Source organism: Solanum dulcamara, chromosome 2 (genome assembly GCF_947179165.1).
Source record: "Solanum dulcamara chromosome 2, daSolDulc1.2, whole genome shotgun sequence".
NCBI lineage: Eukaryota > Viridiplantae > Streptophyta > Magnoliopsida > Solanales > Solanaceae > Solanum > Solanum dulcamara.
Genome location: NC_077238.1, coordinates 15,242,442 through 15,261,978, shown reverse-complemented (window position 1 = coordinate 15,261,978; position 19,537 = coordinate 15,242,442).

The window sequence follows — 19,537 nt, the reverse complement described above, 5'->3', positions numbered from 1 at the left end:
ATTAGATCAACTCGTAGTTAATATAAATTTGTGTCAAAATAGCTAGAGTTGGTTATGGAGATATATTGAAGTCTAAGTCAACTAGGGTTTATTGATTTAGTAGGCAATAGAGTCATTGCTCTGAATATGCTTGTAATAGGGTTGTTGTGGTGAGGGGGAAGGGATTATGAGTTTAATTCCTAAATTGCAAGAGTTTGTAATCTAAATCTTGGCTCTTTGATTAGTGAAGTTTGAGGTGAAATCCTATGGAATAGGTCGTGGTTTTTCTTCCTTGAGCTAAGAGTTTTTCACGTAAAATCTTGTGTTTGATTTTACTTTCCGATCTTTACTTTTCTGCTCTGTTTTTCTGATAAGGGATCTAGTCCTTGACGTATAGTGGACGCATACATTCTATCAAGTATCATCACACAACTCTCTCCCATTTCATAAAAAGAGAAGTGGTAAACACCATTGCTTGAGTTTGAATTCCCTCCTATTTTAGTGACAAAAAACTAGATTGAATGATTAGAAAGGTAGGTTTTTATCTAAATATCTTTAACTGTTAAAATTCCCTTTTTATGTTGTTCATAATCACTAATTATTTTGAATTTTTATTAGTCAAAAGGATGTGGTACTTATAACTAAGACAATGAAGATTTTCTTGATGTTGCGGTGATTGCAATTAATAAGGTACGATTAAAATAAAGCTATGGAGTTAGAAGAGAAAGTTTTGAAGATGAGGATGTTCATCAAAAATCTATGTGTGCTAATTTTGGATTTGCATATGTTGTGATGACAAAGTGAAACTCCGTATTATGTTTGTATTTCAATTCATAAGCAACTTATTTTTTCAATTAACTAGGTCCATTATCTATGTAATTAGCTTAGTTTGTGTTTAGAATTAATGTGTATTTTTTATCGAATGTATATTCTCATTGATCTTTAATGTTAATTGACTCGTGCATTCTATGAGTTTTAGAAGGTTCAACTTGAGTATATTGTTATATATACTTGATGAGATATAGAACATTAAGATCTTTATTCGTATCTTAATGGTTAATGGTATCATGAATATATGCATTGATATCATGGCTATGTTAGAGGGTTAATGCAAATGGTATCATGAATATGGTTGATTTAGTTATACAAAATATAGGCCTTAAATGATTGTTTTGCCTTGGACTTAAGTCATTATTTTTACTTTAGTTGATTAAAATATTGACCTTATGTGTTTGCTTTAGTTGTACAATGACACTCATGCTAGATAAAGGATTTATTCAATTGATTACTTCACCTTGGGGGTGCTTTGGTCCTATTTTTATAAAATAAGGAAGGGTCACTCACGTGTATTGATTATCTCCAACTCAATAAAATGATCATCAAGAATAAATATTCTTTGCATAGGATTGATGATTTATTCGATCAACTCCAATGAGCCAGTGTCTTTTTAAAAATTGACCTGCAATCAGTTTCTTTGCATAGGATTGGTGATTTATTTGATCATCTTGAGTTTTTGATGATGTCCTTTGATCTAACTAATACACCAGTTGTATTTATAGATTTGATGAGCCCTGTTTTCAAGACATTCCTCGATTGGTTTATTATTATTTTCATCGATGATATTTTGATACACTCAAAGCTTCATGAAGAATATGTGAATCATTCGAGAATAGCTTTGCAGATACATAAGAAGAATGAGTAAAAAAATTGTTTCAATCTAAATTTTGGCTTAATTCTATAGCATTCCTAAGTCACATGGTATCTAGTGATGATATAAATGTTGATCCTTCGAAGATTAAAGCAATCAAGGATTGGTCGAGGCCAACGAGTGCAACGAATATCAGTATCTTTTGGGTGTGGTTGATTATACCAAATATTTGTAAAGGAATTTTCAATCATAGCTACACTACTCACAAATTTGACTTCAAAGACTCCTAAGTTTCAGTGGTTTGAGGAGTGTGAAATGAGTTTTTGACAGCTCAAGGTGAGAGTGACTTTAGCTCTTATTTTAATTTTGCCTTCATGATCTAGCAAGTATATGGTATATAATGATGCTTTTAGAGTTGGATTGGATTACGTGTTAATGCAAGAAGGTAAGGTGATTGCCCATGCTTTATGTCAGTTGAAAATTATAAGAAGACTTATCCAACTCATATTTTGGAGTTAGTTGTTGTGGTGTTTGCACTAAAGATTTGACATTAATCTATATGGTGAGATCTGCGATATCTTCACTTATCACAAGAGCTTAAAACATATTTTTTAGTAGCGTGAGTTTAATATCAGATAGAGAGTCAGTTAGAATTATTGAAACATTTACGACTTGAATATTTGATATCATCCTGGTAAGTCTAATGTTGTTGCTGATGCCTTGAGTCATAAATCCATGTTTGCGTATCTCCAAACTCATGAAATGCCTATAAACAGAGAAATTTGAAGACTTTGTAGTCTTAAAGTTGGTTAGATGAGACTGAGGATGAGAAGTTAGTTGTGATCTCTCAGTCACGATCTAATATTATGGAGTGAATTAAATCCAAACAATATGAAAATGAACTCTTAGTAAATTTAATGAATGAAGTGCAAAATGGTGAATATACTTCGTTCATGATTGATGTGGTAGATAATATTTTGAGACTATAAGGTCGTTTGTGTGTTCCAAATATCGATAATTGATGGTGGAAGTACATAGTTCCAAATATTCCATGCATTCGGGATCTAAGGATCTGAAACAATATTATTTGTGGAAGACATAAAAGTTGATATGTCTAATTTTGTGGCTAAGTGTTTGAATTGTAAACAAGTGAAGGTTGAGCATCAGAGGCTTGGTGATTTTATTTAAATTATTGAAATCCCCCAATGGAAGTGGGAGATGGTCAATACAGATTTTGTTATGACCCCCACACTAAGACCAAGTAAGACTTAATTAGGGTGATTTTGGATAGGTTTATGAAATCTGCACAGCTTTATCCTATGGAGACAAGTGCACTTGAAGAGCTAGTGAGGTTGCATGGTATTCCAACATCTGTTATATCAAACAAAGTTACACAACTTACTGCTCATTTACAAGAGGATTTAGGGACTTATATCAATTTGAGCAATGTTTTTCACCCTCAAACGGATGGGCAATTAGAAATAACTATTAGACTCTCAAGAATATGTTGAGAGTCTGTGTGATTGATTTTGGAGGTAATTGAAATGAATATTTAATTTGTCTCTTGTTAAATTCGTGTATAGTAACAATTATCAGTCAATGATTTATATGTCTTCGTATTGAGCTTTTTATGGGTGGGGTTGTAGATATTCAATTGGTTGGTTCAAATTGACGGAGGTGAAACTATTGGGTTCTGACTCAGTTCATTAAATTATTGAAAAAGTGGATCTTATTGTAAGTCAATTCAAAATAGCTCAAAGTCATCAGAAATCAGATACTGACATGAGGCGTCATAAGCTGGAATTTGCTGTGAAAGACCAAGTGTTTTTGAAAGTTTCACCTATGAAGGATGTGATTCATTTTTGGTAGAAAAAGAAATCTTAGTCCTTGATTTATCAGTTCCTATAAAATTGTGAGAAGAGCTGAAACATGACTTATGAGTTGAATTTGTCAACAAAGATGTCCATGGTGCATACTATCTTTCATGTGTCTATATTGAGTTTGTATAGTCCTAATCCATCTCATTTATTGTCACATGATAAGGTTGAAATCAATGATGGAAGAAGAATAACTTATGCAAATTTTAGATCGTTAAGTTAGAAGATTGAGAACAAGCGAAAGAGGTCATGAAGAAATTGATATCTTTACTTGTTTCCTATTTCATGTATGTGTTGAACCTTTAGTTATGTATTTTAGAAAATTTTAGCTAAAGGTATGTAATGTCTCAATTTTTGAGAAATTACTTTTCTATGAATTTTTTTTTCATTTTTTCCACTCTCGTTAGTGTCTTCGAGTATTATTTGATCAGTTTGTGTAGTTTAATTTGTTAAAGTCTTAATAGTTTGTGAATTGCACAAGTTTTTGAGTTTTAAAGAATTAAGTTGCTAAAAAGTGGTTTTCGATACCAACCAGAGCTACGGATTTTAGAACAGAATTCTGTTAGTTCCATCAGCTCCGGAATGTGGAAATTGATCTAAGAGTGTCTTTGTTTTTGAATTTGGAGTTGTATCGTGAAATTGAGGTCCTAAGTTGGAAAGTTTAGGTTTAAATGAGCTAAGTTTGACTTTTGTCAAAAATTCAAATAGACTCGGATTGTATTTCTTATGATTTCAATGATTTTGGGGGGTGATTCTAATGCTAGAATGGTTTCGTTGTAATTTTTGAGGTTCCGATGGCATTTTGGTCTTCTTGAGGTTCAAGTAAGTTTAATTTCGACTTATCAAGTTCTGGGTCAACGAGAACTTAAACTCAAATTTCGATAATTCCATTGCGTCCGGAACGTCGAATTTTGTCTAGTTGAGTATTGTCTTAGAGCTCCGGGACCTTAGTTTTTATTTTGGGAAAAATAGGCTAAAAGTTAAATTTTAGGCCGAAAAGGAATTCAGGATGGTAATTTCATCATAATGACAATTTTTTAGAAATTTGATAATTTTATTGAGTCCGTAATGTTGAATCTAGTGGAGTTGCATATTCAATTTATTTTTATCGGACTCCGAACGAATTTCGAGGGTCCAATCAAAGACTTGAACTTTGCCCTCTTTCAGTTTCTAGTTTTCTGCTACAGGGTTGGATTTAGTGAACAATACCGGATTTAGAGGACATCTGCGAAAGCGAACATTGTCCGCGAAAGCGAACATTGTCCGCGAAAGCGAACATTGTCCGCGAAAGCGAACATTGTCCGTGAAAGCAGACGTCTGATTTAGCAACACCTGTGTCGCTTTAGCGACACTTGAGGGTCTATAGACGGGATTTTGAGTTTTTTCCTCCATTTTTAACTTGTGGGAGTTTGGAGAAGGCGATTGGATTGATATTTTTGTGGAAAAACGTTGGGTAAGTAATTTTCTATCTAAAACCCTTCATTTCCATTTAATATCTTGAGATTTTAACTTTCAATTTCTCAATTTTTACCCCAAATTCCTTGATTTTCCATAAACTTGAAATAGTGATTTTTGAACTCGATTCTTACTCAAATTTTATGATTTTTTCAATCACGAACTCCTTTTGATGTGTAGAACATGATTTTAAAATAAAATTCCAGATTCGCCCTTTTCGATTTTTATGGTTTTTGGACAATTTTGACACCGAAATTAAAAACTTGTAGTATGGGTATCATTAGACCCCATTTGATGGAATCTTGTCATTCTTTATAGTAGGTAATCATTTTGGAGTTGGTATTTGTGATTTGATCTTCGGCTAGAGCGTTCGTGCAAAGTTTCGGCCTTTGAGGTAGGTTTGGCTATCCTTCTTTGAGACTAGGATTTGGTAATTAGTTATTCTTATGTTATAAAATTTGGGATGGGGTTATGGTATAAATTGGGACTGTTAATTTACTTTGAGATGCCCGTATGGGGGCTTATTTATATTGCAATGCCCATGTAGAGCTTATTTGTGCTTTGTAGCCCGTGTGGGGGCCTTATTTGCTATCTTATCTGCTTTGAAAATATGTGATTAGTGATTTTCCTGTGAGAGAGGTGTAAGGAGATTACTTAACTTGTAATGCCCGCCTGAAGGGTTGAGTTGGGGGTGTTTGAGCATACTTGAGTACTGAAATATTTTCAAAAAAGGGTAATTTGAGGTATTTCTTTCCATTACTATCTATTGAGGGTGAATATTATGTTTAGGTTAAGTTTTGAGAACTTTGAATCTTGTATTATATGTTGAGTTGAATATTGTCTCCATGCCTTATGTGTTGTAAATGCATTCATCCTCACTCATTATATCATTGATCATTGGAAAGTTGAGAACTATGAAAATTCTTTTTGAGAAAGAAAATGTGACACATTTTTATACCCTTGACCACGAGTTAGGTGGTAAGCGGATGAGACACTAGTATCATGAGTCCTTGGCCACAAGCTGGGTGGTGAGGAGGTTGATACAATGAGATTGTGATGAGGTATATGGTCTGCGAGACCATCATGGATCCTGCTTGGTAGCACAGCTCGGCAGGTGTATACGACAGGCTATGCGACAGTCTTAACTCCACCATACCACCACATAATGGCTTCATCTCATTGCATTGTATCCCGATTATTTGCCTTATCTAATATTATGTGATATTGAATTGTCCTTATGTGGTTACTTTACTCGCGCCGTTTTATATAAACTGGCAGCACCGATGTCAGAGTGGAACTTTTCTGCGTGCAGGTGGTGAAACGTTCCTTACTTTATTGCGTAGGTTTGATTAATTCCTTATACTCAGTCGGTCCAACCTACTGAGTACATGTGGATTGTACTCACCCCTACTTCTGTGTCCCTCTTTGAGGCAAATTCTAACCAGGATATCCAGCGCAACAGTTGATTTCTAGTGGACTTTATATCTCCATATTAGTGGTGAGATTCCGGGATCCGGATCGCCACTAGTTCTATCTTTCATTTTGTAGTCTTTATTTATATTCAGAGACATATGATGTACTCCAGATTCAGACCTTGTATTAGATCCTCTTATATTTATGACACCAGGTTTTGAAATATTTTATTTGTGTTCAGCTTTTGTTTATTTTGTGTCCCGACTTCTCCTTTGGGAGTCTCGTATGAATTTTACTTTTAGGCTTACACATAAGGTTGAGTATTGGGATGTGTGTCATTATAACCTCGATTTTTGGATCGTGACAAGGTATGAAATTCCTCATTCTTGAGTTGGAATCTCATACCTTTAGCTAAATTGTATTTGGTCTAAGAGACAACATATGGGCCAACGTTTGGTTGCAAATGGTGAGATACGAGCCGTATGTTAACAGACGACTATAAATAAGACTTGAGTTCAGAAATTTAATTTCACTTCGTTTTTTGTCGACTTTTGAGAGGGATGATGCTCTAGTGTTTCCTCTAGTAATCTGAGGTAAATTTCTACTCGATTTACACAGTTATTGCTTTGATTTAAGAAGGATTAACATGCAAATTCTTATCCTAATTCTTAAATTTAAGGAATTCAACAGCATTACAGGGGATTTTTTGAGAGAAAAGTCTCTTGATTTTTTGTTTTTTGCTATTGGAGATAATTGGAGTTATATAACCTATTGAAAGGCATCTTAAATATTGATTGATTTTTGTATTTGCTATGAACACGAATTTTTCCCTGATATTTCAATCTATCTATATATATATAATAGGAGAGGCAAAAGCGCCACATATCAGCGCCATATTAATTCTAGAATTTTGATTTTTGTAAAAAATCAATTTATTAAATATGCTTTTAAATTTTTTTTGTTAAATATTAAAAATCAGTTTTTTTTAAACTACTAAATTATCAGATTTTAATTTTTTTTCTTTTCAATATACTCTTTTTAAAAATAAATTAATGCGTAAAAGGTAGATTCAAATAGATTTGTGTATGCTTATTTTATTTTTTTTGGAAGTTATGAGATTTAAACTTAACTATTTATAGAAACATAATTAACTATTTAAACTAAACAATAAATTTTAATTAATTTAATGTATGTGAATCTATATTATATTCTATTATTCTATATCAATTTATATATAATAAATATGCTTAGTTGAAAAAAAAATATAACCCCATGGTTAGATTGATAGAAGTTATCTACAATTAATTTTTTTAAAAAAATAATCAAAATGCATGCAGTTTTTCTTACTCTTTTTTTAAATAAATTGATGCGTAAAAAATAGCTTTAGATAGATTTGTCTATGCTAATTTTTTTATTTGGAAGATATTCATATTAATATTAACTATTTATCGTAAAATATTTAACTATTTAAACTAAAAAATAAATTTTAATTAATTAAATGTATGTGAATTTATGTTATATTATATATTCTATATCAATTTATATATAATAAATATGCTTAGTTGAGAAAAAAATATAAACCCATGGTTAGATTGATAGAAGTTATCTACAATTAATTTATTTTTAAAAAAAAATCAGAACGCATGCACGTTTAAACTTTAGATTTTTTTTTATATAAAACCAGTCTTTTAGCCTCCGTCAATTGTTTTTAGCAAATAAAACAAAATTTTGTCACTTTTCTTATCTTTATTAAATTTATATATATTCAAATTAATATCCTAAGTAGTTTACGTTTTTAACTTTGAAATTACTTATAGCTGTTCTTCACAGTTACAATTTCTATGTATGCAGTAACTTTTTTTTCCCGCAGATTTTATATCCACTGACTTAATTTTTATGCAATAAAAACTGATCTTCAAAATTTTAGTAATTTATCACCTAAAAATTTGGATAACTTGCACGAAACTTATTTCAATGGTAAGTGGTATAGTTGCCCTCAAATTAATATCCTAAGCAGTTTAAAAAAATATAATAGGATAGTTACCACTAACCTAAAATAACCTGACTTCTAACATATTATCTTACAAAAAATTTGAAAAATTAAACAGTATAAACTTTAATATAAGTTTTAAGATATCATTGGTAGACATATTAAATAAATATATATTTAAAATAAATTAAAATACAATTTTCTTATCCACGTTACCACCACCCTTAAACTGCTCTATAACTCCCCAAAAACTATCCATGTTACCACCATCCTTAAACTGCTTTGATAAACTGCTTCTCTCAAAACACGTATCATATATACAATTTATGTCAGTAAAAAATTGACATTGTTGTGTTTTCTCTACAAAAATAAACACGTCTTCACAATTTAACACAATTTTAGAAATTACGAGCAAATCAATGCGATGGAACTTGAAAGTTCGTGTTGTTCGTTTGTGGATAGTTCCGGATAAATACAAGGCAGAATTACCGTTCTCTTTACAATGATTTTTCATGATGAGAAGGTAATATTTATGTTAATAATATTGTTTATTTTCATTCAATAAGTATTAATGCATAATATAATAACACTATTTTGATTGAATACAGGGGGATCGTATTCGTGCTTCAATTGGAAAGTACATTATTAAGTACTTATATTGAATGCATTACTTCGTTGTTGCCTCAAATTACATGAAATTTAAGACAACACCACATAAACACAAGCTTACATTCACTCAAAACACAATTGTGACTACAATTCAAGATTCAACATTTCATATGGAGATATTTAATCTTCGACCGTTTGAACAATTGACAATTCAGCATAACGTGAACGAGACTAAACTTTTCGGTAATAACTAAATTATATTCAATTCATATTTTTTTACATATTCAAATGTACTGATATATATTTATTTGCAGATGTTGTTGGACATGTTGTCACATACGAACCTATTCAATTGTTTAAGCAAGGAGAGAACAATAGTGCTTTCATGAATATTGTTTTTGAAGATGATAAGTAAGATTTGTTGGGGGAGGAAACACCAAAATTAAAGTTTGATATGATGAAAATAATAAAAATAAATTGGACACGAGAATTTTACGTGGAAACCCCTCTAACTGATAGAGGGGAAAAACCACCGGATAGAAGAATCTCACTATAAAATTATGGAGTACACAGTTCTCAAATACAAGGAGAGAACAACAATTAACACTTCTCTCTTGTAAAAGGAACAACTACTAAAGAGGACACTCAAGACTACAATATTTATCTTGGTGTATAACTCTCTTTGTATTCTTACTCTCTCTTTCTGGGATTTTGGGATGATTTAAATGAGGGCAGAATGCCCTCTATTTATAAGAGAATGAAAACGCATAGAAAATTTACGCGTTAATTTTCTACACGTTTTTCTACGCGTTTGTCAAATTTTGCAAGCAAAAAGTTGCTTCATTTTCCTTTTTGCTTTTCACCTTTTTGACTGCAGCAGCCTCGACAGCCTTCTCTGACTTTCTCTTATTGCAGACTTCTCTGACTGACTTTCTCTCATTCTCCCACTTGAAGATTTAATTGAAAATCAATTAAGTCTTCACACCATTCTTTCTACCCAATTACTACAATATTACGTTTCTGCTAGGCCAATAGAAGATTGACACCATATGAACTTGTTACTGTTGATTGGCTTCGTAAACATATCTGTCAGGTTGTCATTAGTGTGAATTTTTTGAATATCCACACTGCCTTCTTCCACCTTCTCACGAACAAAGTGATACTGAACTCGTATGTGCTTTGTCCTTGAATGAAATGCCGAATTCTTTGCAATATACAAAGCACTCTGACTGTCACAAAATAGAGCAACCTTCTCGTGTTTGTGCCCGAGCTCCTCCAGTAACATCTGCATCCATATTGCCTTTTTGCTAGCTTGTGTAGCTACTACATATTCTGCTTCCGTCGTAGATGTAGCCACGATAGATTACAGTTTTGAAACCCAACTTACAGCTCCTCCAGCAAGAGTAAACACATAACTTATGGTGGACTTACTTTTATCAAGATCACCTGCATAATTTGAATCAACACAACCTTTAACAGTAAACCTGATCCTCCATAACACATTGCAACATCTGAGGTACCCTTGATGTATCTCAGGATCCTCTTAACAGTATTCCAATGCTCTCTACCAGTATTAGCCATGTATCGACTAACCACTCCCACTGCTTGTGCAATGTCAGGTCTTGTACATACCATGGCGAACATTAAACTTCCCACTGTTGATGCATACGGTACTCAAGACATCTCCATCCTCTCTACTTCATCGCTAGGACACATACTTGAGGATAACTTGAAATTAATAGGAAGTGAGGTAGAAATTGACTTACAGTCTTGCATCTTGAAGCGTCTCAAGATTTTCTTCAAGTAGTTCTTTTGAGAAAGCCAAATCTTTCTATTATTTCTGTCTTGGTGAATTTGCATCCCTAGAATCTTGTTTGCTGGTCCCAAGTCCTTCATTTCAAACTCCCTAGCCAACTGTGCCTTAAAATTTGTGAGACGATCTTTGTTGGGGCTTGGGGCCTGCTACCAACATGTCATCAACATACAACAGCAAAATAACAAAATCGTTATCACCAAAACTCTTGTAATAAACACAAGGATCTTAATTATGTCTGTTGTATTCAAGGCTTATAATGAAGGAATCAAATCTCTTATACCAATATCTCGGTGCTTGTTTGAAACCGTATAGAGATTTGTTCAACCTACAAACCAAGTTTTCTTTTTCCTGTTCTTTAAAACCTTCTGGTTGGAGCATATAAATTTCTTCTTCAAGTTCTCCATAAAGAAATACAGTTTTGATATCTAATTGCTCCAAGTACAAGTCAAATGTAGCACACATCACTAGGACCACTCGAATTGTTGTGAGTCGAACCACCGGAGAAAATATCTCATTGAAGTCTATACCTTCTTTCTGAGTGAATCCTTTCACCACCAATCTTGCACGATACTTCTCCTCTTGATCATTACCATTGCATTTGATCTTGTAGACCCATTTGTTTTCAATGGCCTTCCTTCCTTGTGGTAATTGAACAAGATCCCATGTTTTATTTTTATGAAGAGATTCAATTTCTTCTTGCATTGCTGCCACCCATAGAGATGATTCTTGTCCTTTCATAGCCTCATAAAAAGTTGAAGGCTCTCCATCTTCTGTTAGTAAACAGTATGCAATATTACTCTCCATAGAATAATCTGAGTGCCAAACTGGTTCTCTTCTCTCCCTAGTTGACCGTCGAACTTGTGGAGTTTCAATCTCAGTTTTCTCTTGTTCTTCATGCTCTGGTGTTGCTTCAGAAGAAACTGAAACTTCTTTAATTTCTTCAACTTTAACTGTAGTAGTCTCTGATTTTTTTTTTGAAGTGCTACCTTCTTTTTCTTGTATCTTGTTTTCAACAAATACAACATCCCTGCTGATTACCACCTTGTGGGCTGTGGGATCCCACAAGTGATACCCTTTGACTCCATCAGTATACCCTAAGAAAATGTATTACATGGATTTTGGATCCAACTTTCATTTTTCTTGGGTGTTGTACATAACATAAGCAGGACTTCCGAATATATGTAAGCGAGAATAATCAGCTGGTTTTCCTGTCCACATCTCTATTGGCGTTTTCAGATCAATTGCGGTTGATGGTGACCGATTGATCACATAACAGGTGGTTTTGACTGCTTCTGCCCAGAATGGTTTTTCCAATCCTGCAGTTGCCAACATAGCTCTTGTCCGTTCTAACAAGGTTCTGTTCATCCGCTCTTCTACTCCATTTTGTTGTGGAGTATATGCCACAGTGAATTGCCGTTTAATACCTTCTTGTTTACAGAAGTTATTAAATTCATCACCAGTGTATTCTCCTCCATTATTTGTCCTCAAACACTTGATCTTTTTCTTAGATTCAAGTTCCATCCGTGCTTTGAATTCTTTAAAAACTGGAAAAACATCTGTCTTTCTCTTGATTGGATACATCCAACTTCTCCTGGAGTAATTGTCGATAAATGACAAAAAATATTTCGCTCCTCCTAGGAACTCCACTGGTGCTTGCCAAACATCAGAGTGGACCAAATCTAATATTTCCTTGCTTTTAGTAGAGGAACTGCTAAACTTCAGTCTATTTTATTTGCTGGTAACACAATGTTCACAAAAGGGTAGTGAAACTTCGTGCCATCATACATCTTTATTTTGATGGATCCAATACCAATAACATCCAAAGCATGATCATTTTCCATGAACACAGACCCTCTTGAGATATGATTATATTGATAGAACCATTCTCTTCGGGAAATCATGTGCCATGTTGCTCCTTTGTCCATGATTCAGACATCAGAGAAACGTTTTTTGCCTTTATTATTTGATATTTCCTTACTACATAAAATATCGCCATCATCCGAGGTACATGCAACATTTCCTTGAGCATTTGATGGTTCAGGGTGTTCACTCTTCTTCTTGAACCGACAATCTTTCTTGAAGTGCCCTTTCTTACCACAGTTGTAGCACTTGATATTCTTCTTACTTCTTGATTGAGATCTTCCATGATTGTGACTCCCGCTGGGGCCATGTTCCGTTGGTCTTTCTCTCATCATCATCAAAGCTTCAGCTTGCTGCGAACTTGCTTGTCTGTCTTTCTTGTTTTTGCGCCGATTTTCTTCTTTCAAGATAGCGGATGCAATTTCATCAAAAACTAAACTATCTGTATTGTTCGTCAGGTTGATGATGAGTTGATCATACGAGTCAGGCAGACTTTGAAGTAGAAGCTCCGCACGTTCACTCCCCTCTATTTTGCAACCCATTGTTGTAAGTTGTGAAAACAGAGTATTCAAAGTATTGATATGTTCAGTGACTGACATGGACTCTGCCATTCGAAGAGTATACAATCTTTTTTTAAAAAAGATTTTATTATGCAAAGACTTGTCCTCATACAACCCTGTAAGAGTATCACATATTTCCTTCGTCGTCTGCTTTTCCGCCACACTAGACAATACTTGATCAGCTAGTGCCAAGTGTAGATCAGCAACTGCGTTGCTGTCTATGTCGTTCCACTTGCTGTCATCAACAAAGTCTATGGGCCTTCCTTCAATTGCAGCTAAGAAATTGTTTTTTCTCAATATCGCTTTTATTTTCATTTTCCACAATGAGAAATTAGTCCCATTGAAATTTTCAACGTCAAACATAGTTGTACTCGACATTGTTATTTGTTTTACACCCTTCTAGATCGTTTCTGAATATTTTTGCGAACAATCATGACAAACTGTACCGTCATCGAAATTTACTATTCACGTGAATAGTACTATTCACCGAATTTTATTGTTCACGAAAATTTACTATTCACGAATAGTACCTTCGCATAAAACAGACAGAATAACCGAGGGCTCCGATTCCACTGTTGGGGGAGGAAGCACCACAACTAAAGTTTGATATGATGAAAATAATAAAAATAAATTGGACACGAGAATTTTACGTGGAAACCCCTCTAACTGATAGAGGGGAAAAACCACCGGATAGAAGAATCTCACTATAAAATTATGGAGTACACAGTTCTCAAATACAAGGAGAGAACAACAATTAACACTTCTCTCGTGTAAAAGGAACAACTACTAAAGAGGACACTCAAGACTACAATATTTATCTTGGTGTATAACTCTCTTTGTATTCTTACTCTCTCTTTCTGGGATTTTGGGATGATTTAAATGAGGGCAGAATGCCCTCTATTTATAAGAGAATGAAAACGCGTAAAAAATTTACGCGTTAATTTTCTACACGTTTTTCTACGCGTTTGTCAAATTTTGCAAACAAAAAGTTGCTTCATTTTCCTTTTTGCTTTTCACCTTTTTGACTGCAGCAGCCTCGGCAGCCTTCTCTGACTTTCTCTTATTGTAGACTTCTCTGACTGACTTTCTCTCAAGATTTTAGTTTTATTTCAACATTTACATTTATATAATACTTATTAACACTCAGTTAACACAAAAAAATAAGCTTTCAACAATATTTTGGGGAGAACTTGCCTACCAAATACAACTACATTTGACAGGATCTACAGATGAACCATTGGTTATGGTTTTGCAATTAATGAAGCCTCACAAATTTAGAGGTATGAACATTGTATGTTAAATAAATATTTAAAATAAAATTATATTATATTATATATAGTTTATTTGACATTGTTTACTAACAATCAACAGATAACTACTCTGTGCGTAGTTGTTGGTATCAAATTAAAATCTGAATTAATGCAGATGTGCCTCAACCTACTGACTTCAGAAAAAGGTTTCCAAACTTTATCCACTTAGTCTAGGCATGTATTATGTAATCATTTGCTTAAAAAATTATAAATTTATAAAACTTATATGTTATTAATAATTTTGCAGATTGATTAGGTCATGTAATTATAAATATGAAAGGCTTTCTCAGTCAAGTGTAGAACAACATCATTCTATTTCTGATGAGTTATCTAAAGGAATTGTCTCTTTTAAAAGATTGTGTGATTTGAATGAATGGACTAAAGTGAGTGCATATATAATTCATTAATTAATTTATTTACTTTATAATTTGTATATTTAACTACGTTTCATTATTAAATCAAACGAGTCTACCTATTAGATTGCTGCGAAAATGGTTAGTTTGGAACTTGATCATGTATTGTTATACCTGGCTTGCAAGAAATGTATTATAAAGGTGGATACAGAGGAAAACAAATACTATTGTGAAAAATGCAATACTGAAGTTAAATTTGTTATTCATAGGTTTGTATAAACAATCAACATTTGTAAACTTAACTTATTATTCTTTAACACAATATATTATGATTTTTAGGTACATGCTTCAAATCTCTGCTATGGATGAAACTGCATTTGCATCATTATTATTTTTGAATAAAGAAGCTTTACAACTGCTAGGAAAGACTGCAGAAGAGTTGAAGGAAGGATTGCTTGAAGATGTTGAAAGGTCTTATCCAAGTGAACTTGATGATTTAATGTAAAAAAAAAATTCATGTTCAAGATTTTAATCAAGGATTCAAATATTAACAAGATTTTAATCGACGACGATGTTTCACACCGTATCGGTGCAGGGTGGATGAAATGGAGGCTCACCTCCGGAGTGCTGTGTGACAAGAAAGTGCCACCAAAACTCAAATGCATGTTCTACAAAGTGGTGGTTAGACCAACTCTTTGTATGGGGCGGAGTATTGGCCAATCAAGAAACTCCATGTTCAGAAGATGAAAGTTGCGGAAATGCGAATGCTGCGGTGGATGTGTGGGCACACTAGGATGGATAGAATTAGGAATGAAGATATCCGAGACAAGGTGGGAGTGACATCGGTAGAGGACAAGATGCAGGAAGTGAGACTGAGATGGTTTGGGCATGTGAAGAGGAGAGACACAGATGCTCCAGTGCGGAGGTGCGAGAGGTTGGCTATGGACGGTTTCAGGAGGGGCAAAGGGAGGCCGAAGAAGTATTGTGAAGAGGTGATTAGACATGATATGACACAGTTGCAGCTCACCGAGGACATGACTTTAGATAGGAGGTTGTAGAGGACTCAGACTAAGATAGTGGGCTAGGTGGCTTATCTTTTCTCCATAGTAGTCGTAGTTGCGCTCATTTGTTAGTTAATGCTCCTTTCTTCCCGATCTTTCCTACCCTGACTTTATCGCTCTCATTATTCATATTTTTATATTGTTTTCTATATGTTTGGCTCTACTGACCTATGTCTTATTTTTCTTGTTTCTCCTCCCTTGTTCTTCTCTCTTAAGCCGAGGGTCTTTCGAAAATAGTCGCCCTACCTTTCAAGGTGGAGGTTAGGTCTGCATACACTCTACCCTCCCCAGATCCCACATGGTGGGACTATACTGGGCCTGTTGTTGTTGTTGATGATGATATCTATAAAATTATTAAGTTTTCTGATGATGAAGCGCTTTTAAAGAAATATTGTAACACTTTGAAGGTAAGTGTATTTTAACACCAATAAATTATGTTAAATTCTACATATAATTTTTTTTCTTATAAATAAAATTGTTCAAATAGGATTCTTCTTTTGATTTTGGACAAAGCTATGGTTGAGATAAACTATTCTAATTTGTTCAAGATATATATATATACCTTAAAAATTCTGTAAACAGATTAAAATCTTATACTTATGTATTTATTTTAATTTCAGACTCCAATCAAGAATAACATTTCAGAGTGTGGCTCTTCATTAACTGAAGATGTGGTTGATTTGACTGAAAAGATATCAAGCAAGAGTATTAAATTTGTGGAAAAATCTACGAGGCATGAAATTGACCGAGTACTTCAATGTCAAACAATCCAGCAACAAGCTTCGGAAAATGATTAAGAAGGAAAAGAAGACATGATTTTGTCAAGCAGAAAGACTATGCTTTAATTTATGGTTGTTATAATTCAAATTTGTATGTTTTAGTATATTAAACTATCTGTTTATATTTTAACAAGGAGTTTTAATGTGTATGTAGTAATTATTATTATTATATGTCAGGTTGCTGGTTCTTTACAACCATGTTCTTATCATCTTCATACAGGAGTATATTATGACGCACTCAACTCAAGAGTCTGAATGTAACTATGTATACATTTATAACACTAATAATTCATGAGTTGATTGTTATTCAACAGCTCTAGATCAAGTACAAGAGATTTATTTGCAAAAAGGAACTTAAGGAGTCATTAAGGTACACCTACAAATATAGAATGTCAAACATGGAGCTAGCATAAATATTTGTAGATTTGAAAAATGAGAACACTGGACAGATATTTAACCAAAAAATCATATCATGACACTGTTGTAAACCCCCACTTAACCCTCTCCACAACAGAAACAAAAAATAGTACAACATTCACTGGTCAAAATTAAAATTCTTTAAACCTTTCTTTTTGTCACGACCCCAATCCGTTGTGGTTGGAACCTACTCTAACTCTCCAGTGGGAGAACCATTCTAATTGTTCAATAACAATAATCTCAATATGTACACAAGCTTAAAGATGCGGAAACAGGTTTAAATCAAAGACAAGTGTTGAGTTCCCACAAACTCAGAAAACTAACTAGTTATAACCTCCATTGTGCAGAATTAAACACCCCTAGGAACTGAAAGTTATTGCACCAAAATTCTAAACTAACAAGTCTAGAACAGGAGTACAACTGCAAATAGAAACCAGTAATAAATATAAACATTGTCTGGAAACCTAAGTCTTGGAAAAGAAAAGGACTAGAATAACGAAAGAGTCCACGGCAGCCTAAAAGAACAACTCATTCTTGAACTCGAAGACACGATCACTCCTCTAGACGAGGTCTCTCTACAACTGACTGAATATGCTATGTACTCAACAAAAAGGCAAAAGATTTTGTATCATTACACAAAGACAATGGTGTACTGATAGGATCACGCGGTTAGTCAATAAGCGGATCATAGAAAAGTAAATTCAATACAATAGGCATATACATATACAGAATAAGTCGACCACATCTCAATATCACAGCTCAATGTCTTTCACATGCTATAATTTCATACAAGAGTCCTCTCAAGGGACCTACAAACAGTCAACTTTATATCAGAATGTGACACCCGATACAAAGTACGTGTCAGAACGTGACACCCAATCCCAAGATATCACAATCACAAGAACATTCAATGTTTACAATATTTATACCACCAAAAAAAGATTTATGACAATATCGGTCCAGGAAATGATTATTTCATACATAATCTAGCATGTTTTCCTATTCATATACATACATGTATTTAATGAAGTAATTTAACAAGTATATGAAACACATACGGGAAACTAGACCATCACCTACCTCAAATTCACGCTTTTACAACCTTACAATGCAAGAGCTTTCCCTTTTCGGGTTCGCTCTTCTCGTTCTTGGTCTAGAAAATATTAAATAATTATCAAGGATCAATACAATGAACTAACTATCAGGAAATATAACAAAATTTCACTCCCTAGGACAAATCCATGATCCTAACCTTACCCTAAGGCTATTTTCCACTATAGATTTTTAGTTCAAACCTTACCCTAATGATTATCACCCATACTTCTAGTTTCTAGGAATCAAAGTATGAATTTAGGGAGTAAAAACCTTATCTTAAGCGTAGAAAATCAATTGAAACCGCCCTAGGTCTCCTCTTGGGGTTTTACAAACTGAATGTTGCAGAAAAGACTGTTTCTGCTCTTTTTCACGATTTAAGTGACGACTGTTCTGCTCTGGTGGCGAAAATCCCGCTCTGATGGAGTAGGTGGAGAAAGTGATCTTGGATTTTGTGCTCCAAGCCCCATTTCTCGGCATACCCATTCTAAAGATGCATTAAAATTATGCCCTTCATGCCAAATTCGATTCTGGGGGTTTTCTCACCCGAATGCGATTTCGCGTAGCCTTAAATGCTTCGTATCGTCTTGGATATTAGCCTATACAATCAAATTATATATTTGACCTCCCATTAATTACTGATCACCCTATACCTCACCTAACTCAAAATTCGTCCAAGTCTGACTTAGGCTCAAATTTTCTAAAGTTACTACCCAAAGTTTTTTAGCACAAAATCCTTTCCCATTGGCCTGTCCCTAATGACAGAAATAGGTCATTACAATATATACCAATTTATCCATCACCCTTATCCGAGTGACTAACTAGAGAAAATAGAGCCAAAGTAAAGATAGAGTACCTGTTTCGTCGAATAGTTGAGGATACTTGTCTCGCATGTCTTTCTCAGTCTCCCAAGTAACTTCCTCTATCGAATGATATTTCATTTCACTTAACCATGTTGATCTCTTTAGTCCTCAATTTGCGGATGTGAGTCTCATTTAATGATTTAGTCCTCATCCCCATGGTATTTTTTCAGCATAGACACATGGAACACCAGGTGTACCCTAGACAAGCTAGGTGTTAAGGACAACCTGTACGCCACTGGCCCTATAAAATCAAGAATTTAAAAAGGGTCAATGTAACGAGGACTGAGTTTTTTCTTCTTGAAAAATCTCATCACCCTTTCAATGGGTGATACATTTAGAAGTGCTTGCTTACCATCCTCGAATGTCATATCCCTCACCTTTCTATCAGCATACTCCTTTTGATGACTTTGAGCCTCTAGTATCTTATCTTGAATGCTTCTTACCTTATCTTGAGC